Below are 12,809 nucleotides of genomic sequence, written 5' to 3' on the forward strand. Positions count from 1 at the left end.
ATAGCTACCTCCAGCTGGTTAAGTCCAGGGGAAGGGGCATGGCGGGGGTGCAGATCAATGCTGCCTGTGGTGAGGGAGGAGGCAAAGGCAGGTGCTGCCCAGGCAGGATGGAGGGGCAAAGCCACAGCTCATGATGGAGGATGGCTGTCACTGCTGCTTGCACCCTAGGAGGGCAGCGGTGAGACATGTGGCCCTTAGATCTGTGTGGGATGGGGCGGCTGCAGCCAGGGCCGCGTGGGGCTCTTCTCGGCAGAGGCTGGGCTCGGAGTGGGTGCCAGCAGCACTGGGAGGATGCTGCATCCACCCCAAATTTTGCCAGTGCTATGCTCCCAGCGCCACCAGTTCCAGCCACTCAGTGCGGCCCTGGCTCAACGCCTCACCTCCACCCACGCACCAGGAAAACCCGGGGCTGCATTGGACTGCTGGCAGTGGTGGCACAGTGGTGGTGAAATTTGGGGTGGATACAGCATCCTCCCAGTGCCACCAGCACCCTCTCTGAGCCCAGCCTCCACCAAAAAGAGCTCCACGCAGCCCTGGCTGCAGCCCAACCTGCCATGCACAGGTCTGAGGGGCACATGCCCTCCCCCCCCCGCCCATGCCCTCCTAGAGTGCAAGCAGCAGTGAGAGCCACCTCCCCCCACCACAAGCTGCAGCTCCCCCTCCCCACCCTGCCTGGGCAGCACCTGCCCCCACCCCCTCCATCACTGGCAGGAGCCTTGATCTGCCCTCCACACGCTCCTTTCCTCCCCTTCTACCACACTGGACTTACCAGCTGGAGGCAACTCTCCACGCTGCTGGATGTGCTTCTTGCTTCCTGAGTGCTGTGCTGCGACTGCATGCAGCACAGGCATTTATCTGCCAAATTATCAGCCTGGCCGATATCCGATACAGACAGTTTTCTTTATACCAGTACTGATCTGATATCAGACCAATGTATTGGTGCACCTCTAATTTATATTATAGCTCACAGTGCTGCTAAGTGGTGCAAATCACAAGCTACCTTATTGTACCTTTAGGCTTTCATATATGACTGCAAAGTTGCTAACTTTTCTTGCATACAAAAAACTAGAACTCTTGGTTCCAAAATGATACCTTTTATTAGAGTAACTGGAAAATGGCAAGAAAATTGTCCTTTTCTGCAAGCTTTTGGGATCAAAGTCCCTTTGTCAGGCTCTGGGAAAAGTGTGGATGGTACAATATGGTAAAAAGTCCTCATAGGTAGGAAATGTCATTTTTGCACAGCAGGAACTGAAGATGGAAGGCTGTCCCTCTGGGTCCATGAGAGTGTCTTTGTGAGCTGTGTTGAGTAGCTCTGTGATGTGTAGTAACTTTTCTTCTAAACTTTCAAGTAAAAAATTGAATTAAACAGACGTTTGGCTTGCATATTAACATCCTGTTTGTCAAAGTTGTATTTCTTGTGCTGCTCCTTCTCCAAATTTTCCTCATAAAGATTTTTCATAATCAGCTATTAATTAGTACTGTATTCCTCAGCTTTTTAGACTGAAGACATGGCTTGGAAAATTCCAGGTCTTAGCTTCCACCTTTTTTTTTTACTACAGAAAAATAATAGCAATTTTTCTGTTGCAAAGAACTCAGAAAAACCACAACAGGTCAGAATGTCTTTAATATTGAAATCCTGTTGAAATCTCTGAATTTACCTTATGAATATGGGGCCTATGTCATTCATGGGGAGTTCCCCCCAATTTTGTGATTTGAGTGCAGTGGTGGCCGCCATTTTCACGATAGAGCATGGCAGGCCCCCCCACACCTTTGGTTGAGGGGTCCTGGGAGTCCCAACCCATGGCCATCTCTCAGTCTCCAGTGAGGGGCAGGGCTTCCAGGGACCCTCAGCCAATTGGAGATGGGGGGGGGGGGGCGGGCTGTCATGCTCAGGAGAGAAAATCTCAGTCCACCCTCCCCCTGCTTCCTCCCCTCCCCATGCTTCAGGATGAGGGCTTCCAACCTCTGTTTTCAGCTCCCTTCTTCCCCTCCCCCCTCAACTCTGCTTGCTGGCAGTTTTCCAGCTTGGGGGCGGGAGGGTAGGCTTTTTCACAAGGCATCTACCAACTTCACGGTTTCTGTGAAAATCCTGAATTTGGTAGACCCCTACTTATGAATCATATTTTCATGTCTGCCAGCACTAAGTTTGTGTGATAACCCTATGGCTGCCTTTAAAGGAACTCAAGTCACCTTGGTTGAGAGTCACTGAATTAAAAGTTTTGATATGTTGGCTTTCTTTAGCTATGGAGCTGTTTGGTTTCTCCATCACAAAGTAAAGATGTCATAATGTGTTTCAGGATTGCTGCACATTTTACCACTGAGCCATGTTTTTGTTTTATAGTATTCCCACAAACTAAAAAACTGTAATGGTATAGCTATACCAAGATACTCCGATCGGGAATCAAGGACATTTTTAATGAAGATTAGGGAATATTTTTAGGCCTTGTGTTTGGGGAAAGAAAATAGTTTATCTTGTAAGATGCAGTTTTTCATTGGAACCTGAAGTGTCAGTTGTAGAAGTTTTATTTGAAATAAAATTTTAACTGCCTTAATTTCCCCTTCATATTTGCCAGTATAAGCTGATTACCCTTCTAATTGGCTATTGCAACACATTGGCCAGTTCACTGCCTCTAATTATCTGTCAGTCTCTTCATCTCAGACTGTAATTTAAAAGTGGAAATAACACGTTCTGAAGCTGTGGTAATGTCTAATAGTTAATTGCTCTGTATTAAGTATAATTCTTACCTTTGTCTTCAGCACAGAAGGGAATGGCAGTAATTGTCCTCTTCAGCCTAATAGTGCTTTTCCTTGTATGAAAAACGGTATTAAATATAAGTTGGTAATTTTTATATAACCTGCAGTGTGCTAATGAAAATCTTTCGATAGTGGTAGTAGCCTATTCCCTCTACAGAGGACTGTATATTTTACCATTTAGAACTATTCTGCATTTTTGTTTGCCATGACAATAAACTTGTGGTCAGCAGGAGCCAGGCTTTCCAAAAAATCATTGCTTCTCCTACTGTTGGAATGATGTTGTAGCTGTGATGATCCAGGAAGTGTGTGAGAGACAAGGGTTTTTGTGGGTGATATCTTAAAGGATGCATTGCATTTGAAAGCTTGATTAATCTATTCCAATCATGCAGTTGGTCTAATAAAAGATATCACCCACAAAAATCCTTGCCTCTTGTACATTTCCTGGACCTCACAACGAGCTTAAGTATATAGGGTTTGGGTGTGTCTCCTTACTCTTATGAAGACAAGAATGTATACCTACTAGTGTATGCTTAACTGTTAGTAATAGTCACATTAATTTTTGCTTTCAAGTAACAGTTAATAAAAATCAGAATGTATTAGCTGAGAGACTGCTCATTTTCAAATAAGAACAAAAAATAATCTTTTATTTTAACCTTTTCCCCCTCCAGATATGTGAATTGACCAGTTTAATAGTAGATGGGATTCACTTGTCCTTTTGGTGATACCAAGTGTACATTAGGGTTGAGTGTAACCTCCTAAATACCTATCGTGCTGCGCTCTTAATGAATAGCTCCACCAAGATTTTGGTGTTAACAAGCAAGACTGTATTTTATCAACCTTTGTTAATTATAGAGTTCTGAAATTGTGCTCTGTCATGATTAATATTTTTTAAAACTGTACAGTTATTATTGATTGATGATCATTGATGATGTACTAGCACTAAGGGTGTACTGATAAAGATGTTTTGGGCTGATACCGATTGTAAACCATCCATATTGGATGATACTGATTCAACTGCAAATATGTACCCTGACAGCTTGCAGAACAGCATTTGGCTGGTAAGTCTATGGGGGTAAAGGGGTGTTGGGGAGGATAGAGGCATGAGGGGGCAGATTGAGGTCCCCTGCAGTGAGAGAGGGAGTGGGGCGGGGCGGGCACTGTCCAGCTGAAGTGTGGTGGGACATGAGACGGAGCCATGGCTCGTCCGAGGGTGGCAGGGAGGGAAGAGGTGGCTCCCACTCCTGCATGCATTCCCAGGGTGGGCTTGTTTCCCTCGGATCTGTGTGCAGGGTGAGGGCAGGTTGCTGGGCTGGGCTGCGGCTGCACTCAGGCCGGGTGAGAAGGACAGCGGCAGCAGCAGCATTAAAAGGGGTAGCTACGGGTAGGGGAGTTACAGCCACCCCATAATTTGCTGTAGTCCCCCCTCCCAGCACTGCTGCCTGCCATGCCCCACCTGGCCCAAACAGCGCCACACTGGAAAGAGCTTGGCGCAGCTTCTAGCCCCCAGTGGCAGTGGCAGCAGCAGCCCAAGGTTGCAGCTAATGGGTTTGGACTAGATGAGACAATGCACTGAGTTATAAGATCTTTCAACGGATTCTAGCTGTTCTCAGTGCATTTCTGACAATTCTTGAGTATTATGATTATGCAAATTAATATTTTAATCAATCGTTTGAAGTGTCCAAGTTGCTGCTTCAAAATTATGGCTATTTTCTGATGTGAAAAATATCTGTTAAACTATTTAACTTTTTAATTGTGAATTGAAGGTTGTGGTTATTGTATATGTCCATTCTGATTATGAAAAAAAAATTAGAAACACAAAGTCTGTGAAAGACTTATTAGGTCTGCTGGACTACCTGGGACTATAGGGGGCAATTAAGGAAGAGAGAGAATTAAAAAGAAATGAAACAACTTCTGCTTATCAGTTCTCATCCCAAAGGATGTCGAGGTTTTTGTTACTCCTTTTAGATGATATGAAGGAAATAAGTTTGCAGATTTTGGTGCCAGGAGATCAAGTGCTAGAATAAAGTGGTATATTATCCCTTGGGGAGTCTTTAAGACAAGGCTAGACAAACACCTTGCTGGGGTTGTTTGACCCCAGTACTCTTTCCTGCCATGGCAGGGGGTTGGACTTGATGATCTGCTCAGGTCCCTTCTGACCCTACAAACTATGAAATTAAAGACCATTAAATCACCATTACCACATAGCATTCATTCAGGAGCTGTAAAGAATCAAATGACTGAGCTTGTCTTGCATTTAAAAGCTTGTCTAACTTGATCTTAACTATATAGTGGATCCAATAAAAAATATCACCCTAAAAAATTCTTGCCTCTCTCCTAATAAAAATACAGTGTCATTAAAATCACCTACTATAACAGAGGGTTATAAACTATACCTTACCTTTAAAACAGGGCTGAATGGTGCTCCTGGCAATTAGAAACCCATAATCCATAGTTGAGTGCTATATTAAACTGTTTGAAGAAGTAAACAGATAAAAAAGGGGGACAAGCCAGCGCAGCTTTTGTAAAGGGAAATGATTTGTTTCTAGTCTTTTAGATCATTTGAACAAAACTGGTGGATGAACCTGAAGTGGAAGAGTTCATAGAATCAGAGAAAATTAGGGTTGGAAAGGACCTCAAGAGGTCATCTAGTCCATACCCCTCATGAGGTGCAACTCCAGTTGTGCTTTGGCCTTTCTGATTTCGTCCCTGCATGCCCAAGCAGTACTGTTATGCTCCTCCTTAGTCGTTTGTCCAACTTTCCACTTCTTGCATGCTTCCTTTTTGTGTTTTAGCTCGCTGAAAGTTCCCAGCAGATGTCAGGGTGATTGAAATCCCTCATGAGAACTGGGGCCTGTGATTGGGAAATTCCGCTGGCTGTTTGAAGAAAGCCTCATCCATCACTTCCTCCTGGTCTGGTGGTCTATAGCAGACACCCACCATGACATCATTCTTGTTGTTCTGCCCTCTAACCCTAACCCAGAGACTATCTAGAGACCTATCTTCAGTTTCATACTGGAGCTTTGAGCCGTTGTACAGATATTTGTGTATGTGGAATTCCTCTTTCTCTTCTCTCCTGCCTGTCCTTTCTGAACAGTTTATATCTATCCATTACAGTGCTCCAGTCATGCAAGCTATCCCACCAAGTCTGTTATTCCAATCATGTCATGGTTCTGTGACTGCAAGGACTTCCAATTCTTATTGCTTATTTCCCAAGCTTCATGCATTTGTGTACAGACACCTGAGGACCTAGGTGATTGTTCTGCTTTCTCAGGAGGAATGAGAGGCTTTCTTTTTGCCTCCTTTTTCTTGTACTTCCAGGTCACCTGCTTCCCCACTTACCTCAAGGCTTTGATCTCTATCCTCCAGTGCACAGAGTTTAAATTTTAAAGCCTTCCTCACTAGGTTAGTGAGCCTGTCTACAAATATGTTGTTCCCTGTCTTTCTTTGTCCTGTGTCTCTCTAGCAATCCTTCTTGGAACAACATCCCTTGGTTGATGAAGCCAAAGCCCTGCTGGTGTCACCATATGTGTAGCCATGCATTGATCTGCAAGATGCGTCCACTTCTGATCAAGCTCTTCCCTTTGACCAGAAGGATTGAGGAGAACATCACCTGAGTCCCCTTTCCTTTCACCCTGGCACCCAGAGCCCTGTAGTCACTTTTGATCTGCTCAGGGTCACCCTTGGCAGTATCATGGATGCCTGCATGGATGAGCAGCATGGAGCACTAGTCAGAGGGCTGGATGAGTGTTGGTAACTCCTCCGTGACATGGTAGGTCCAGGCTCTAGGGAAGCAGCAGACCTCCTGAGACAACAGGTCAGGCTGGCAGACAGATGGCTCCTTCCTCTAGACGAGGGAGTCTCCAACCACCACTACCCTTCACTTCCTTTTGGTGGCAGTGGTCTCGACCATCCCTATCTTGGGAATGCTTGGCCTGGCCTCTTCCACCGATGGAACATGCCCCTCCTCTGTTGCTAGGGCTTCATGTCTCTTCTCCAGGCAAACCGCTGCAGGTGGGCGTGAATATTTCTCCTTGTTGCAAGAGGTCACAAGCTTCCAACTTCTACCTTCCTTGGAGTTCAAGTCCTTTTCCTTTTCTAGTGCCACCTTTGGCAGTCTTTTCCCCATAGTAGAAATATCCTCCAGCATCAAACTGATGAAGTTCTCATGGTGGAGGATGCTTCGGAGCCTCGCCACCTCCTTCTGTAGCTCTCTTGCCTGCTTCCTGAGGGGTACCACCAGAAGGTGTTGCTCACATCACAAGCTCCACCATCTTGCTGTCACTGAAAGGAACTTGCCAGAGGCAAACTCCATGGTGTAGAGCAGGGGTGTCCAACCTTTTTGAATGTGGGGCCGGATCACAAACTTTTTATCACCCAGTGGGCCGGCGAGCCGTATCCAAAGACCTCACAGGAAGTGGTATCACATCAGGAAGTGATGTCACATGACCTTTGACACCAGTGAAGTTACAGGAAGTGACAATGAAATGGGTCTGGAAATATGCCTAGGGAAGTTGTGGTTTTCAGAAAGTATGTCTATTTGGTATGGCTTAGGAATAGGACATCATTTTTCTGTGAAGGGGGTTGGACTAGATTAGGGCTGCCCAGCTGACTACCTGCAGGCCACATGTGACCCACAAAGGGCCAGAATGTCGCCCACAATCTAAATGGGGTCTGCAAGCAGTTAATATATAGAGTATGGGCCTGGGCAGCCACCTCTCCCACTGCTGTGCAAGGGGGAAAGGCCTGTGTGTGTGTGGGGGGAGTGGTTCATGTTTGCATGCTGCTGGAGCAGCCCGTGCAGTGAGGGGGTCCTAGGGGCCCACCCCCACAGTGTGCAGCCTGTGCAACACATGCTGGTATCATCTGGGGCCCACAGCCTCACCAGATCTGAACAGCTCTGGACTAGCTTATCCTTGAGATCCTTTATTAACTTGATCATAGTCATTTTGCTTAATTAAATATAAATTGTAGGCATATACTGCAGAGACGTGGAAGAGATCTCAAGGATAAGCTAGTCCAGGGACCCTAGGACCCCCTCGCTGCTCGGCAGCAGCTCCGCGCTCAGCAGCAGCTCCACGTTCAGTGATGGCGGTGGTGGCTCTGCCACGGCTCAGCACTCAGCAGCAGCAGCAGCTCTGCGCTTGGCAGTGGCAGTGCTGCCGTGGGCCAGATAAAATGGCTTGGCGGGCTGCATGGCAGCCCGCGGGCCATGTGTTGGACAAGCCTGGTGTAAATGGTGAGCGCTTCTGCCTGGATGGACACCTCACAGGTAGGAGCACAGAAAGAGCTGGCAATGGCAGTGGCTCTGGGATTTTGATATCTTCCAGCCATGTGGCTGGGTTTCTTAATCTGCTACCTCTTTCTTCTTGCCCCTCTTTCCAACCAGACCTTTTCTAGCAAACTCCCTTGTAAACTGGCCTCTTTGCTGCTCCTTGGTCCCAAAAGCTTCCGTTTCCCCTGCTAACCTGCTTCCTCTCTCCAAGTTTACGGTGAAGGAAGGTGAGAGAGAGTTTCCAGATAAACTACCTAGCAAACTCCACCTCAAACGTCCCTCTCACTCTGGACTCTATGTAAGCAAGGAGCACAAGAACTGGTCTAATTGCTGTGTTTTAGCTACTTACACTAAATAGATGTAGATTAGGTACTCCTAATTAAAGAAAGAACTTACCTTAAAGGCTCCCCTTTAAAGAGCAGGCGGCAAACTGACCTGTGAACTAAAACAGTGGTTCCCAAACTCTAAGTCATGACCCCAAATGGGATTGAAACATCAGTGGGATGGGGTGGTGGGGGTAGGAGGCTATGGGTTGGGAGTGAGGGGTCATGCTGAGGAAATAGGGCCATAATTGGATCATGCTGAGGAAAAATTTGGGAAGCACTGCTCTGACAACCTGCCTTTGTGACTGCTGTGGTTCACTTGACAGTCCAAAACACACTTTTACAGTTACACCAATCTTAGTCTTATTACAAAGACTGTACTGCTCAGTGTGCACACCCATCACCATCACACTGAAACCTGCAAGCTGACTTATGAACTGTTTGCAGACTGCCCTGTTTGCTGTCCCAGGTCATGCAGAGTCTCCTTTTATACCCTCCTGGGCCTTGTTAAGACACAGGTAGCAGTCACCCAGCTTGCAGCACGCCCAGCTCCTTAGAGCACATGCCCCAACATACAGGCAGCCCCAGCTCACTTTCCTTCCAGGAGTTAGGGTCAGGTGCCTGGCTCCTCTTCCCTTTTCTCCTTTGCCCCTGTTTGCTGCCCCTGTTCACCTTGTTTATCTCTACTGAGCTATTCAGTGTACCTTAGTTTAACATTTGTATTTAAATTCTCTTTTATGTACAACCCTTGCTTTCTGTAAGTGCCTTCATTGCATCCTAAGAAGGAAAGCTGCTGCATCACTGAATCAGTTAGTCTCCAGTGTGCCACCCTGCCCAGATTTCTTCCAAGGAAGGAATAGTGGATGTGATCTCTGCAAAAAGAAAGCCTGTTTGGTAAAGAGCAGTTTTGCTTTTTAAGTAGTTTTTGACATTAAAGCAAAGAACTCTCAATACCATATTTTATGTATTTTTGGAAAATGGGCTGTTTACTTAGTTCTGTATGTACGGGATATACAGATTGAGGATTGTACTTTGTTATACACAAACATCTGAGAACCTGGGTACAGTATGTAATGATATAAACATTACAATCTACATGCTTGCATAGAACATTTGCATAGAAACTAGAAGAGTTTATGCAATAGCTGGGGGCACAGGAGTGGCTATTTGAGAACTGTCCTTATGTCTGTTTCTTTTAATTTGTAGAGGTTAAAACTTTCTGAAATATTGTGCAAAGCTAAGGTTTGTACCCCTGCTAATATAGTATGTAAATATTCTCATAAAATTTGGGGGGGCATATTTCACCATTTTGACATATAACAGTGCTATAGTAAGCATCACAAGGATCAATCTATATCTGCAAAAAATTATGAGGCAGTTATATTTCAGACGTAACATCTTCTTTGTAAAAATTGTTCTCACTCTCTGTAGGCTAAAACATCACAGCCATTTGTGAAGTTTGTTATGGTACAGTAAAAACTGCAGTTGAAAGATATTTCTTCTTTCCTTTTATTTTTGTTAACTTACGAAGGTGGAAATAATTTCATTTCACTTTAGGAATTGGTTCCTTTCCTTTGCACCTGTTTTTCCTAAATTAGTCTTTGGAACAATACAGGCTCAATTATAGTGAAGTAATATCATGCATTTTGAGCTTGTGGAATCCACAGACCATGTAAAATCCTACACTTTGGTTAGTCTGCAGAACCTCTTCTTTTAGCTAATGCTCCAGGCTCTTCAACGGCATAGTGAGAGAGTTAGACAAGGTTCTTTGCATGAATCTGATATCTTTTATTAGACCAACTTAAATAGTTGGAAAACAATTATTAAGCAAGCTTTCGGGTTCAAAAACCCTTCATTGGGCTAAGGAAGTTTCAGCAGTGGGTGTGAGCTCTTCCTGGATGGAATGAAAAGTAAAGAAGCCAGAGGCTGGGCTGGTATGCATACAAGACAGGTAGTCAGTGAAAATGTAGATTGAGGAGTCAATGGGTGAGAGACAGGCTGTGGGGCGGGGGTGGGAGGTGAAGAGAGAGAAGGGGGATGAATAGTGGAGAGATACCTGGGGAGTTAGATGTCAGGCAGTTTATAATGTGTCATAAATCCAGTGTCTATATTTAGTCCATGATTTTTAGTATCCAGGAGGTTGATGAAGTGGAGTTCATAGGCTTGTTTCTGGGAAGTGTTTTGTAAGTTTCCTTTGAGGATCAGGACTGAGAGATTGGGGAGAGAGGCGTTTTCTTGTGAGAAATGTGCCCCCACAGGTCACTGGGTATTCCTGTCTTTGATAGATTTCCGGTGTGCATTCATTCTGATGTGCAGTTGTTGTTTGGTCTTTCCTGCGTATTTTCCATCAGAGCATTTGGTGCATTGGATGAGATATATTATTTCTGGAGGTGCAGCTGTAAGATCCAGGAATGCTGATGACTCTGTTGTGGGGTGTAGTGATTGTGGGGGTGGTGGAGATGTGTTGGCAGGTTTTGCATTTCTTGTCATGGCATGGTCTGTATCTTTTTGGCGTGTTCTGGGCTTGAAGAAGTTTGCTTCTGGTGATAAGGTTAGGTTCCGTGGTTGTTTGAAGGCTAAGATGGGTGGCTCTGGGAAGATCTTTTTAAGAGTAGGGTCTCTTTCTAGTATGGGTTGCAGTTGTTAGTGAGGGGGTAACACTAGTAAGTACCTAAGGCAGAAAACAAACAAGGGCTTTATCACCGGTCTTTAACTCCTGTCAAAAGGGGAGTAAGGGACAAATCATTTACACATGAGGCTTGAATAAAAATTAGCATGAATTTAGTCACAGTTGTCCCAGGAGTCCTGTTATCTCAGTTCACAGGTACTTATGGTAAGGAATGGGGCACTTACCTCTAGGATCCCAAAAGAGAAGGCTCTTGAGGGGGAGGAAGAATCCTGGGTCTGTTTTCAGCCAAAGAGAATTATCCTTGAGGCCTGGCAGGAATAATGTCCGTCTCCCTGTCTTTCCCCAGTGGATGATCTCCTGGGCAGTTCATGCATGGAGGAATGATAACTCTATAGCCTGTTCCACACAGGTAAATTGCAACAAATTGAAATGATTTTGAGAAACAAGTCGGTTGAATCTGAGCAGCTTCCTTGTTTGGTAGTAAATTGGCTAAAGAGTAATTGATGTTGATTTTAATTAATACTGTATTTACCCTTCTGTGGCCCCTGGCAGAGGGATCTAGGCATTCCCCCTCCACTTTGCACAGGCTGGAGGGAACAAACTGGCTCCCATCTTACTTCTGAATACCTTCATTGCTGAAAAATCAAATGTGCACATGTGCCCTAAGGAACATATCCATTCAAAGGCATGAAATATAAATGTATATGGTTACGTGCAAATGCTTTGCACAACTACATTTGCTGGATGCATTTGATATGTTCTTCAAACAAGTAGTGTCGTTAGCTATTTAAATTATTGACTCATCTGTTAGGCTTGGGACAGAAATTACACATAAGCTGGTATAAGAGATTGGAAACAGGTTCAGATCTGTAACACAACAGAAGTTCAGTGCACATAAGCCACTTTCAGGATTGCCGAAATGGGTTTAAGATAAGCCTGGATGGATGTAGTATTAAACTTAACTTATTTAGCTTAAATTGGTTTATTGTACTTCTGTACTAGACCCCATTCCAGATTCATATTAATTTATAGTCCCCCAGCTTCCCTGGACCTCTGCCAGCCTGCAAGGGAAAAAACACCTTTTCCCACGTTTTTCTCTATTAAAGGACAATCCACTCTTAAAGTTTGTTGATCCATTTTTAAAGTTTGTTCATGACCCTTTCATATGTACTTGTGACCCCCTTCTGGGACACAACCCGCAAATTGAGAAACGCTGCGGTAGAGCAGCAGGGTCAGTCGCAGAGTGCGCTGCTGGGGAGCGGAGGGGCAGTGCAGCTCAACCCTGTGAGACTGATCCCATGTATCAGATCAGACCTCGTTGTGGGCCAGATTCAGCCCGTGGGCTGTAGATTGCCACGCCCTCCTATAGTTCCTTTTCAGTCGGGGCTTTGTAGATGCTTCTGTTGTGTTGTTTCTACATTGAAGGACTCATGCTAAATGGCAGGGTAGGCTTTCACCTTGCAGACTAAGTAAATCAGAGGTGCGTAAGCTTTTGTAAGCTAGCTCACTTCCTACCCCTTTCTTTTTCCTCTCCCTTCCCTACCCTTTATTTTCCAGTAACTGCTTTCTGTTTAGAACCTCTGCTTCCTGAAATGTATTATGTTTTACAACAGAGCCATCCAATTTCTGAGTGGCTGGGGGTTGTAGACCCCCTATCCGCATGCTGTAGAGGCTGCGTGCCCACCCGGGCCGCATCCTGCATGAGCTGAAAGGGGTCTGCAGGACCTCCCCAGCCACAGACTCCCTTGCACCAGGACTGCGCTGCCCTGCCTTGGCCCTAGTGCAGGGGGGAAGGGGCGGGGGGAGGTGGGCACCCAGGAAGCAGATGCTG

Source organism: Crocodylus siamensis, chromosome 1, assembly GCF_052110815.1.
Source record: "Crocodylus siamensis isolate JL-2025a chromosome 1, ASM5211081v1, whole genome shotgun sequence".
Taxonomy (NCBI): domain Eukaryota; kingdom Metazoa; phylum Chordata; order Crocodylia; family Crocodylidae; genus Crocodylus; species Crocodylus siamensis.